Consider the following 12,174-nt stretch of genomic DNA (forward strand, 5'->3'; position numbering starts at 1 on the left):
CACACATAAGTAGTAGTACTACTAGGTGCAAGATTAGATTTTTTTTTTGGGGGGGGCGCATGTGTGTACGCTCGTATGCGTGAGCAGTACTGTTGTTCTTTAAACAATGTTGTCATACGTACTTGACTTGTTTGACTTTGTTGATGACGATTACTGCAGCGAGCAAGGCCATGGTCCCACACTCCCACTAGCACAATTTCTAGTTTTCTACGAGAATCGAAAAAATCGGATGGATGTGAAGCATTGTTTCTTTAGAAAACAATACAAATTGTGAAGCAGCCTTACATGATACCAGTGATGATTCTTGCTCGCCCCACTCAGGAGACTAGACAAACGGCAAGTGTCTAGGTTGTGCAAAGTAATATGAGGTTTGAGGTACAAGAGGTGGGGAAATTAATGTTAATAGGGCAATAACATAGCATAATATTTTTCATATTATATATTTTTAATAGAACAAATAGGTAGTTCCGCATTAGTCAAGCTATAGTGATAAAATAAACAAAAGCTGTTGTGGCATGGATGCTAGTGGCCAGGGGCGGACCTAGCTCGAAAAATGAGCGGCGGCCTGTTAGTGTATGAGCCTTTATAATTTCAATAAACCAGATCTATGTCCAATGAAAATATAAACGTGAGTGGCGGCCCGTACCCTCACTCGCCTCTACGTATGTCCGCTCCTGCTAGTGGCTACACCAAGTATCGGTAGGTAGAGATAAAAGGCGATATGAGGTGGCATTGCGGTTCATGCTACTAATAAGGACTACGTACATGCAAAAGAAATTACTACATTATGTGGATAGAAAGTTCTCATTAAAAAAGAAGTTACAAGTTCGTGCCAGCTGTGGGTCACTGTAGAAGCTGCAGCGAGCTCGCTGCATGCTAGTGCTGTTGGCTGCTGCAGCTGCAGCTGCGGCCAGCACAAGTAGCACCGAGGAACGGCGAGGAAATGTTTGTGTCTGTCCCTATCTTTTCTCTACAGCTAAAAAAAAATAAGTAAAAACGTACGCTTCTCTACAGCTAAAAAAACAAAAAACGAGTCGATTGGAGACCGTCCGTGACCGCGGCATCCTCGGAGGAAATCTACAATCGCGGACCGATCCCTCCAATTCCTTCTCTCCCTTCCTCCGCGCCTACCAGGACCCTGCGGTGATTTGTAGCCCTCTAATCGATCCCTCCCCCTCCCGTTTCCCCTCCTCACGTTCTTGTTTGTCTCGAGCCACCGCCGCTGCCTCTTTTCATCGTCAATTGCGCTCGCACCGCGCCACCGTCGCCGCCATCCTCGCCAGGCCTTGAGATGCTACCAATTCGCGGTTCCAGCCAAGAGGGCACGCCCACACCTCCTTGGTCCACAGCTCCACGCCACCGTCTATTACGATACCACCACTTTGACCATCAACGGGCTCGTCACGAGAGGCAGCTCATCTCCAACGTTAGGATTGTGCGCAGTCCAGATCATTGGAGGTACGCAATCACCCGATGTCTTCTCCCCCAGGTTAATTTCTAATGTTTAGATTAGGGCCTAATTACTTGAGAGATATGGGTACCCCATGGGTTCGTACCGACCAGGATACTGGCTGAACTTGACAAGTAGGCCTGCCCGACCAGGGTGTGCGGGCCGAGGATATGAAGATACTTGGAGTACACGTCAAGGCAACAAGACAGTTCAAATCTGCTCGGATATCATGGAACGCGTATTATAGTTCGACTCAGATTACCTTCCATATAACTACCGAGTAGATTAGGTTCAAACTAACTTGTAACCCTAGGTCGTCAGCCTATATAAGGCCGCCAAGGGCACCCCTCGAGGGGACCCCATCATCTAAACCATTGAGCAATACAATCCACCTAAATACAGGATGTATGGTATTACTCTTCGGAGGCCCGAACCTGTCTAAAACCCTCGTGCCCCCTTCGTGTTCTCGCGATTACCTTCGAGTTCTTGGTTTTGCAATCGCCCTCCTATAAATCAACCACTTGGGTAACCCCCTTGTAGACTGTCGGGCTTATAAATCCGACAGTTGGCGCGCCATGTGGGGGTGATTGTGAGATCCTCCTAGCGACCTCGATGGCATCCCGTCCCAGCGTTGTTTTCCCCGGGAGCATGAAGGACTACATTGCCAACTTGGTCCGATTCGCTTCGGGACCATGGCGGCGGATTCCGATCCGATCGCTTCTTTCGTCGACTCGGCGCCTTCCGTCGACTCAGCGTCCAGCGCCAGTTTAGTTTCCGTTGGATCTGCTTCAACGGGATAAGTTCTCCATCCCAGGATCGTCATGCTGCTTGCCCAGCAGGTCGGCGATCTCTCTCTTTCCGAGAGGGTTCTAGATCTACTTGATCTCTTTTCGACCTGATTGTGGGGCTAGATCACATCAGCAGTATATTGCTAAGTGCATAGATTTGTCTAAGGTGGTGCTAGGTTCAACAAGGTCGGCGTAGGTCCATCCCGCATCCCCTTTGATCTGCGGAACTCAGCTGTCGTGGACTCCACCAAACTCAACCAAGCTTTCCAGATCCATCTGGAGACCCACCCAGTTTTTGGACTGTGATGGATTCCAAGTGCCCCGCATCATCCTGACGCCAAATCCCCATGGAAGCAACGACGAGAGCAACTCCTCCATGCCAGATCGTGAAGCCCTCGTGGTCTCCACTGGTGAGCCATCCCAGGATGGCGAAACTTCTTCTCAGGAAGGAGGCAGTAATGCCAGGAACCAGGACCGCGCAGCACAGCGCCAATAGGAGCAAGCCAACATCCAACAGCAAACTGTTGCCAACGTGGAGGCAGCAGGCGACCAGCACCAACCGCCGCGCAACGACCGCAACAATGCCAACCAGGGCGGCGCCCGGGACAGACGCAGGCGCCCTGCATGTACCCTCAATCTACTAGCCGACCTCGAGGAGGCTGGCCACAACATCTTCGCTACACCCCAAGGCAACCAGGGGGCTGTGTATGCCGACCTAGAAAATCTCCCAGACTCGTACCAAGTTCGATGGATCCAGGCGCGACTCCAAGTCGCCAATGCCCAGATCGAGGAGCAGGCCAACAGCCGACCCGCACACTCTCGGTCCACAGCCACCCGGCACCCCCGAAGCCGATTCGAGCATAGTAGATCCGACCACCGTCGAGGCGACCACGCGGGAGGTCGGATGGAGCCAATCCTTAAAGAAGAGGTGGAGCAGAACACCAACCCACCTGCCAACGACAATGTCAACAACAACCATCAGCGCGACAACAACGACAACTGCCGCCGCGGCAGGAGAGGCGATGATGAGGACCGCGGCCGACTAGGTTGACAACGTGATCTCCGTGATAAGCTCCGTGATCTTCGCAACCTCCACGACCTTCGCCCTGACCTCAACAATCGCCACAGTGAGCATGATGAGAACGAGTTCCGCCGCCACGCTGAGTACGACCATGACTACGACGCTCCTAGACTCAACCATGATGCTGAACGCCAGGATCGCCGTCATCAGGAGGATGAGATGCGTCGCCGCGTCGACTACGATCGCGTGTTTGGCGCCCCTAAAGACGCTTACGACTCGCCCAGGTGCGACAACGGCAGACGCTCCAGGGCTCCACCCGTCAAGTACTACCTCGACGACGATGATGACACGGTGATCGATGGCTTCACCGCCTTCACTCTGCGCCTCAAGGCTGTTGACTAGCTGGCCACATTCAAGCCGACCATCAATGAAAAGTATGATGGTCGCTTCGACCCCACCATCTGGCTCAAGACGTACAGCACCGTGGTGAAAGTCGCCAATGGCAACTACGACCAAATGGCCGCCTACTTCTCGGTGGTGATGGGTCCCGCTCCGCTCCTGTGGTTGGAGCATCTTCCTCCGGACAGCATCGACAGCTGGGGTCAGCTCACTAGAGCTTTCACTCAGAATTACTAGGCTACCTATAATAGACCTGGCAACACGGAGAAACTCGACCAAGTCCACTAGAGGTCGGGCAAAACTATCCGAACGTACGCCAACCGCTTCTTTGAGAACCGCAACAGGCTAGCCGGCATTGAAGACCGCAACATCATTATGTACTTTCGCTCTGGCCTGATGAATCGCACCATGTTCTGCAAGATGTACGAGGCTGCCCCCAAGACGGTCGAGCAGATGATGGAAGTTGTCAACAAGTAAGCAGACATAGAGGAGACAGCGAAAGTATAGTTCCAGGGCGTCCAGCATCGCTAGAACGACGAGTACGATCAGCTAGCCCATGATGAACACCAAGCACGACCGGAGCCCTGACTCCGAAAAAGGGCCCTCAACGCTCTATGCCCCTTCCACAAGGACGCACGCCACAATCTTTAGTACTGCATAATCCTCAAGAAAGAGCTCGGTTCCCCGGTGGAGTACAAGCGACCCCGTCGCAATGACTACTGATAGGGCGACCACAGGCACGACTACCGCCATCGTGATGACTGCAACGATCGCCGTAGCGGCGACCACTACAACGACGACCGCGACCACCGTCGTGACGACCGCAACGATCATGACAACTGCAGGCGTGACGACCGCGACGACCAAAACTGAGAGGAACGCCACGACCCGCCACACCAAGACGTCCACCGTCCCGGTGCCGACCAGAATGGGGAGTTCCAGCAACCGGAGTGGCAGGTCAACATCACCATAGGCGACCCCAACGCTTTCTGCAGCAACCGCAAGAAGCTACGTGAGCGAGAGGTGCACCTTGTCTCCATACAGCTAGTCCAGCATCTATACTGGTCAGAGCAACCCATAACCTTCTCCAGGCAAGATCATTGGGTCCACATCCTAGATCCCGGGTCCTACCCGCTGGTGGTCTGCCCGACCATAGACCGGGCCTTACTCCCTAAAGTGCTGATCGACAGTGGCAGTGGCCTTACATTATCTTCACAGAGACCTTGAAGCACATGGACTTCGACTTCAAGCGGCTCTAGCCCTATGAAGAACCCTTCTATGGCATCGTCCCCGGCAAAGGGTCCTACCCGATTGGCCGAGTTATTTTGCCCGTCACCTTTGGCACATAGACCAACTACCGCACAGAGTACCTCACATTTGAGGTGGCAAACTTCAAGATTTCCTACCATGCCATCCTTGGTAGACCCATGCTGGTGAGGTTTATGGCGATCCCGCACCACCTACCTTGTCCTCAAGATGCTTGATCCAAATGGAGTCCTCTCCATCTACAGTGACGTCAAGATGTTGTACAAGTGTGACACCGAGGCAGTTTAGCTCGCGGAAGCTTTGGAGTACTCGGCCAAGGCTACCCCCATGGTGGCCGAGGCCCAGAAGATAGACAAGAACCAGCTCACGATCCCTGAGATGCAGCCGACGCCGACAGTGCTGCAGCCCGACCCCAAGGCAAGAAGATCTGCCTTGGCCTTGAAGACCCGACCAAGACGGCCCTCATAGGGGTAGACCTCTCGGAGAAATAGGAACTTGCGCTCACCATTTTCCTCCAAGAAAACTTGGACATATTTGCATAGAAGCCATCTAATATGCCTGATGTCCCCAAGGAGCTGGCTGAGCACTCCTTGGACTTGAGCAAGACTGCACGGCCGGTAAAGCAGAAACTCCGCCACTTCACCCAAGATCACAAGGAGGCCATTAGGGTAGAACTAAACAAGCTCTTAGCTTCCAGATTCATCCATGAATGTAAGCATCCTGACTGGTTAGCAAATCTAGTCCTTAAAGAAAACCGGTGAATGGAGAATGTGCATTGATTACACTGACTTGAACAAGCACTGCCCTAAGGACCCCTTCCCTCTTCCACGCATTGACCAAGTCGTAGACTCTATGGCTGGGAGTATCCTGCTCTGCTTCCTTGACTGCTACTCGGCCTATCACCAGATCGCCCTTGATCCTGCCGACCAAGACAAGACGGCATTCATAACGTCCTTCGGCCTCTACTGCTACAACACCATGACATTCGGGTTGAAAAATGCTGGTGCCACCTATTAGAAGGCAATCCAGGGTTGCCTTGCAACACAGCTACACAGGAACGTTGAGGCCTATGTCAACGATGTGGTGGTGAAGAGAAAGGACGAGGAAAGTTTCATAGCTGAACTCGCCGAGGCTTTCAATAGCCTCCGGGATTATCGCTGAAAACTCAACCCCGGCAAGTGTGTCTTTGGTGTCCCGTCTGGAAAGCTCCTGGGCTTAATGGTCAGCCAGCGTGGCATCGAAGCCAACCCCGTCAAGGTGGATGCAATAAGAAACATGGAGAAACCATCTAACAAGAAGGACATCATGAAGCCTACTGGCATGATGGTGGCCCTTAGCTGTTTCATCAGCAAACTTGGAGAAAAAGGTATGTCATTCTTCAAGCTCCTCAAAAACGTAGACAAATTTGAGTGGGACAACGAGGCCAGCAAGGCACTCGAAGAGGTCAAGGCTTTCCTCACCACTCCTCCCGTTATGACGGCCCTGGCCAACCAAGAAATGATGTACCTGTACATCTCTGCAGCAACGCATGTTGCCGAACCGTGCTAGTTGTGGAGCGCCAAGAGCCCGGCCATACACACATGATGCACTGACCGGTGTACTATGTCAGCGAGGTCCTCAACAACACAAAGATTCGCTACTCATAGGTTTAGAAATTGCTCTACGCAGTTCTGATCTCATCAAGAAAGTTTCCCCACTACTTCCTGACGCACAATATCCGGGTGGTGTCATCATACCCCACCGGTGAAATCCTCCACAACAGGAACGTCAACGGCCGAGTTGTCAAGTGGTCCGAGGAGCTCGGTGAGTTCCACCTCAATTTCTGCCTGCGTCACGCGACCAAGTTGCAGATCCTAGCCGACTTCATGACCGAGTGGACGGAGATCCAAAAGTCGCCCTTCCTGGAGAGGCCTAAACACTGGACTATGTACTTCGATGGCACCCTCAACCTCGAAGGAGCCGGAGTGGGGGTCCTCTTTATATCCACGAAAGGCGAGCAACTCAAATACGTGCTCCAGATCCACTACAAGGCTACCAACAGCAGCGCCGAGTATGAAGCCCTCATCCACGGCCTTCGCATCGCCGTCTCCCTCAGAATCAAACGCATCCTTGCTTATTTGGCGACTCCAAGGTTGTCATCGAGCAAGTTAACAAGAATTGAGACTGCACCAAGGAGTCCATGGACGCTTATTGCATAGAAATCCACAAACTTGAGGCTCACTTTGATGGCCTTGAGTTCCACCATGTCCCCAGGGACCATATCATTGCCGCTGATGTCATGTCCAAGATCGGCTCCAAGCATGTGCAAGTTCTGGTCGACGTATTCGTACAAGACCTCCAAAAACCTTCTATCAAAACTCTGGACCTGGACCAGGTCAATGACACTGGCGCTCAGGCTCCAGCCTACCCAAAATCCACTGACGTCATGATGATTGAGGCAGAAGAAGACTAGCGCACCCTGTTCATAGCCTTGATCACCGATCAGATGGCGTCAGAGGGTAAAGTAGAACATGAAAAATTAGCTCGATGCAGTGCAAACTACGTCGTCATCGGCAGGAGCTCTATAGGAAAGCTGCATCTACAGTCATCTTGATGAAGTGCATTCTGCGTAGTGAGGGCCTCAAACTCCTGCATGAAATCTACTCGGGAACGTGTGACAACCACGCCGCCTCGGGCACTTTGGTCGGCAAAGCCTTCCACTCTGGTTTCTATTGGCCAACAGCGGTAGCCGATGCAAAGGAGCTCGTCGAACGGTGCAAAGCATGTCAATTCTTCAAGCAGCAGCATCTACCAGCTTAGGCCTTGCGCACCATCCTACCATCCTAGCCCTTTGCATGCTGTGGGGCTGAACATGGTCGGACCCTTCAAGCCTGCTCGAGGTCAAGGCTATCATCAGCATCGAGTCAGCTAAAGCCGCTCAATTCATGGAAGAAATTACACACTGTTTTGGAGTGCCAAACATGATCATCACCGACCTTAGAAAGCAATTCACAGGCTCCGAGTTTTGGGATTTCTACCAAGACAACCTCATCGATGTGTACTACTCCTCAATAGCGCACCCGCACTACAACGGTCAAGTCAAACGTGCGAACGGGATGGTCCTCCAGTCCCTCAAGTCACGCATCTTCGACGACACGTCCAAGTACGCCACCAAGGGGCTACGCGAGCTACCCCATATCATCTGGTACCTATGAACATAGAAGAGCCGGGCTACTGGCTACACCCCTTTATTTATGGTGTACGGCGCAGAGGTCGTCCTGCCATCCGAGGTGGCATTTGGTGCCCCCACATCCAGTACTACGAGGAAGGTGAGGCAGAAATAAGTCGGCGGGTTGACATCGAAAGACTTGAAGAGCATCGCGTGGCGGCCCTCATCCAGCACGTACACCACGAGCAGCAGATTCGGCGCTACCACGATCGGAATGTCAGAGAACGTTCCTTCAACGTTGGTGATTTGGTGCTTCACCGGATCCAGTCCACCAAGGACATGCACAAGCTGGCTGTCCCCTAGAAAGGCCCCTTCATCGTCAAAGAAGTCATCTAGTCAGGAACTTATCAACTCCAATGGGTGGATGGCTCAGGCATCCCCAATCCATGGAATATCGAGCACCTACGACGCTTCTACCCTTAGGATTCACAAGCTATGTATTCTAGTTTTCCCTTTCCATTGAATGAATGAAACCTACAAGGTTTTTTGCGTACCTACTACCTTATTGTTCCCTTACCCGAGCTGTTCCTAACACTCAGGGGCTGTCCGACTTGTTCGACAGCCCACTTGCTCTCAAGCTCGAGGGCTTCCCCCGGGCGCCGAACTCTGGGTCTCACATCTTTATCCTCCCCCTGTTGAGGCTATACGACTAACTCGTGTGGTCGGCGTCTTAGCTTGCGAAACCTAGAAAACCTTGCGTTCATCCCTCCTACAAGCTCGAGATCCTCTCTCAGCAAAACGCTGGTAAGGTAAGGCTAAACGCTTAGCGAGTACAGGCCTCAGCCGCACGTTGTCTTATAGTATACACCAAGGGAGGGATGGAGCCCCTCTTTCCTCGCATGCGTCAAGTCAATTACATCACTTGTCTTTTAAGACATTTTAATACACCGTAGAGTTCAATTTTTACAGGTCCAAATCATTTACAATATTCTCCGTCACATCCTACTACTGGTCCGCCAGATCGGGAATCATGTACGCGTGCCGCGACCCCTGTCGTAGCACGCTCCAAGGGTAGCCGCGGAAATTTTGAGGCCAACAGCGCGAAGGCATTGTTGACGCATTCCACCGCAGTGTCTTGAGCTGACCTGGTGCGGCCTTGAGACGGTCCAACAGTGGTGTTGGCACGGTTGGGTTGGCGTCCGATTGGTCCATGTCCATCACATAGCAGGCAGCCTTCCGCAGATCCTCCAACTCCACTTCCAGCCCTGCAATCACACATTGGTCATTCTAAAGATTACTCACATCAGCCTCTAAGCAGCGCTCGGTTTCTTTGCGGGCGTTGGCTTCACAGGCCTACTTCTGCGATACTGCATAGTCACACTTGACCACTACGTCATGCTCTTGCTGAAGGCACGCATTGGAGTCCTCGCACTCCTTGAGGTATCGCTGGAGTCTCTGCTCTCTCATCGTGACATCCGCTTACCCAAACAGGTTTACAATAATACCAAGATTACAAGGACAAAGCTGAGTAAACAGGTCGGCACAACCTACTTATCATGTGTGAAGTCAGAACACCCTTCTCCAGGTCCTTCAGTAGGAGCTGGTCGGCGACGTCTTCCTTAGCTCTCTTGAGCTCGGCCTCAAGGCACTCGGCCTCACGGCGCTCCGCCTTCAGGCGATAGTGCTCGGCCCAGCAGGTCCCTTTCACCCTCTTTCGCGCACGTGCGGCTAGACCCTGTTTACATTTCAACATTATGAGTTTTGCAAGGAAACTGGGATTCAAATACAAGTTAGCTAATATACTTACAAACACTAGCTCACCGATGTCCAGGGATGCTTTCCGCAACTTGAGAAGGTCTTCCTTATCCCGCGCCGCATCCTCAGCTAAGTCCATGTCAGAGAAGTCCTCGGCGATAGACTGATCTTCATGGAGTACACCAAGATCGGCATCCTCAGTGAACCTCTCTAGCGGCAGCTCCTCCTATTGAGGTTCGACTCTAGCTCCCTCATCAGCCGCCTTCTCGACCTCGGGGTCGACCATGGCAACATCTGCAGCTCCGGAGCTAGCTTCATCGTGTTGCGGTGCTAGGGTCATCATGACTTCTCCGGTGCGAGCCCCTTTATTAGCTTCGGCTTTCAGAGGTGGCGACTATTCCACAGTGTGCCCGCTCGTTGCCTCGGTTTGGGCCGAGCAATTGGTCAGCTGGGCGCCAGCGTCATCGGCCAGCACGGCAGTCCTTTAACGCCAAGTGCAACAAGCAATTCAAACAACTCGGTCGGCAAACATAACTGCAACACAGACAGCATAAGCAGACGGCACTTACGGGGTGCTCTTCTTCTTCACTCGGTACTTGGGACACAATGGTGGCGTCGGCGCTGATGTATCTTCATTGGACCCACCACGGATCTTCACCTTCAGCGCCTCCTTGACGCACGCCGCGTCGGCCGCGGTGGTCTCCTAGAGCTCCAACTTCTTTCTTCTACGCAGTCGAGCTCAGTGTGTTAGACTCCTCGTCCGCGTCGCTAGCTGACATGGCGGTGGAGGTTGTGATCGAGGCAGCCTTCTCCTTCTTCTTCCCAGCCATCATCCTCCTCTTCTCGCTTGGTTGTGGCCACTTGGAAACAGGGTGTTAGCGCACGACCTGCCAAGTCTAATGCCCAACCGGCTCAGAGCCTTGGGCCTGGCCGACCTCTTCTGTCACGCCCATGTCCAACCCAATGGAGGAGTCAATCTCCCACTGAAGGTCGATGGGTGGCACGTTCTGCTCGTCAGTCGGGCGGATCTTGGGTCGTCGCTGATCAACCCTTCCAGGAATCGGCGCCAGGGAAAAGAATATAAATACGTTGTCGTGGACAATTCATTGGTTTATTCAGAAACATCACACAAGGATATGCAGTACGCCAACTCAATGCCGTCAACAATCTTACCGGGTTGGATGACGGCCACTTCAACGAATACGCCTTGGGGCAGTTCCTGTTCCTGATAATGCCCCCAAAGAACTTAGACACCCGGTTGTTAATCTCTTCCTTGGGCACCTTCCGCTGGACCTCCCGGGTCGAGTCCTCTGGCCCTGAATATTCATACGCCGGGTGAACTTGGTACTTGATTGGTTGGATCAGCCTCTTGCTAAAGTTAATACTTATAGCCCCGGCTGTCAGTCCCCGTGATTTTAGGTTGGCGATCTTCACCAGTACCTCGTTCACGTGGACTTGCTCCTTTGAGGTCGGCAGATTTGACCACTCGGGCATGACCATTGGCCCATATCCTGTACGTGGCAGCAGCTCGGGCTGCTGAATGGCAATGGTGAACCACTCCTTATGCCAACCTTTGTTGGAATTTTTTAGCTGTAGATCAAAATATTCTTGTACTTTCTTGGGCCGCAGCAAAAATCCACAACCCCTAATGACCCGAGCTTGTTTCCCCTTGCTAGACATGAGCTTCCGTAGATACAGATAACGCCACAGATCGAAATGCAGGGGGATTCCAAGATACGCCTCGCACAGGTGGATAAAGACAGCCATATGAAGAAAGGAGTTGGGATTCAGATGTACCAACACGATCCGGTAGTAGTATAGAAGACCTCGGAAGAAGTCTCTGCACGGGATCCCGAACCCGCGCTCAAAGAATGGTGCAAAGACCACCATCTTCGTCTTGCCCTCCGATGGGAACTCCTAGTTGGCGGTCGGTTTCTAGTCTGGCAGTGCCTGCGGCCCTACGAGACCCCGGTCAACAAGTGCCTGGATGTGCTCTTGGGTCATCACTAACTTCATCCACACCGTTGTCAGATCTGGAGCGTTCCCCAACACCATTTCTTCAATCTCCAAGCCGACAGGTTTTGATCTGATGGTGGCTAGGGTTTTGATGCACATACGGCAGCGCGACGGTTCGGGCGGTGGTGGCGAAATGTGCGCGAGCAGAATGGGGTTTGTAGCAGCGTGGCCTAGGGTTCACGAGTGCGGCGGCAAAGAGCTCAGTAAACTGAGGCGGAGGAGCGTTGAGTGTTTCATATGGGAATGCAACGGCAATGTGACCCCTTGCATTTTTTAGGGGTGTGACGGTGTAACTTACGAACGGAATTTGCAGGCCTCCCATTATTGCGAC

The sequence above is a fragment of the Setaria viridis genome, chromosome 2 (assembly GCF_005286985.2).
Source record: "Setaria viridis chromosome 2, Setaria_viridis_v4.0, whole genome shotgun sequence".
Classification (NCBI taxonomy): domain Eukaryota; kingdom Viridiplantae; phylum Streptophyta; class Magnoliopsida; order Poales; family Poaceae; genus Setaria; species Setaria viridis.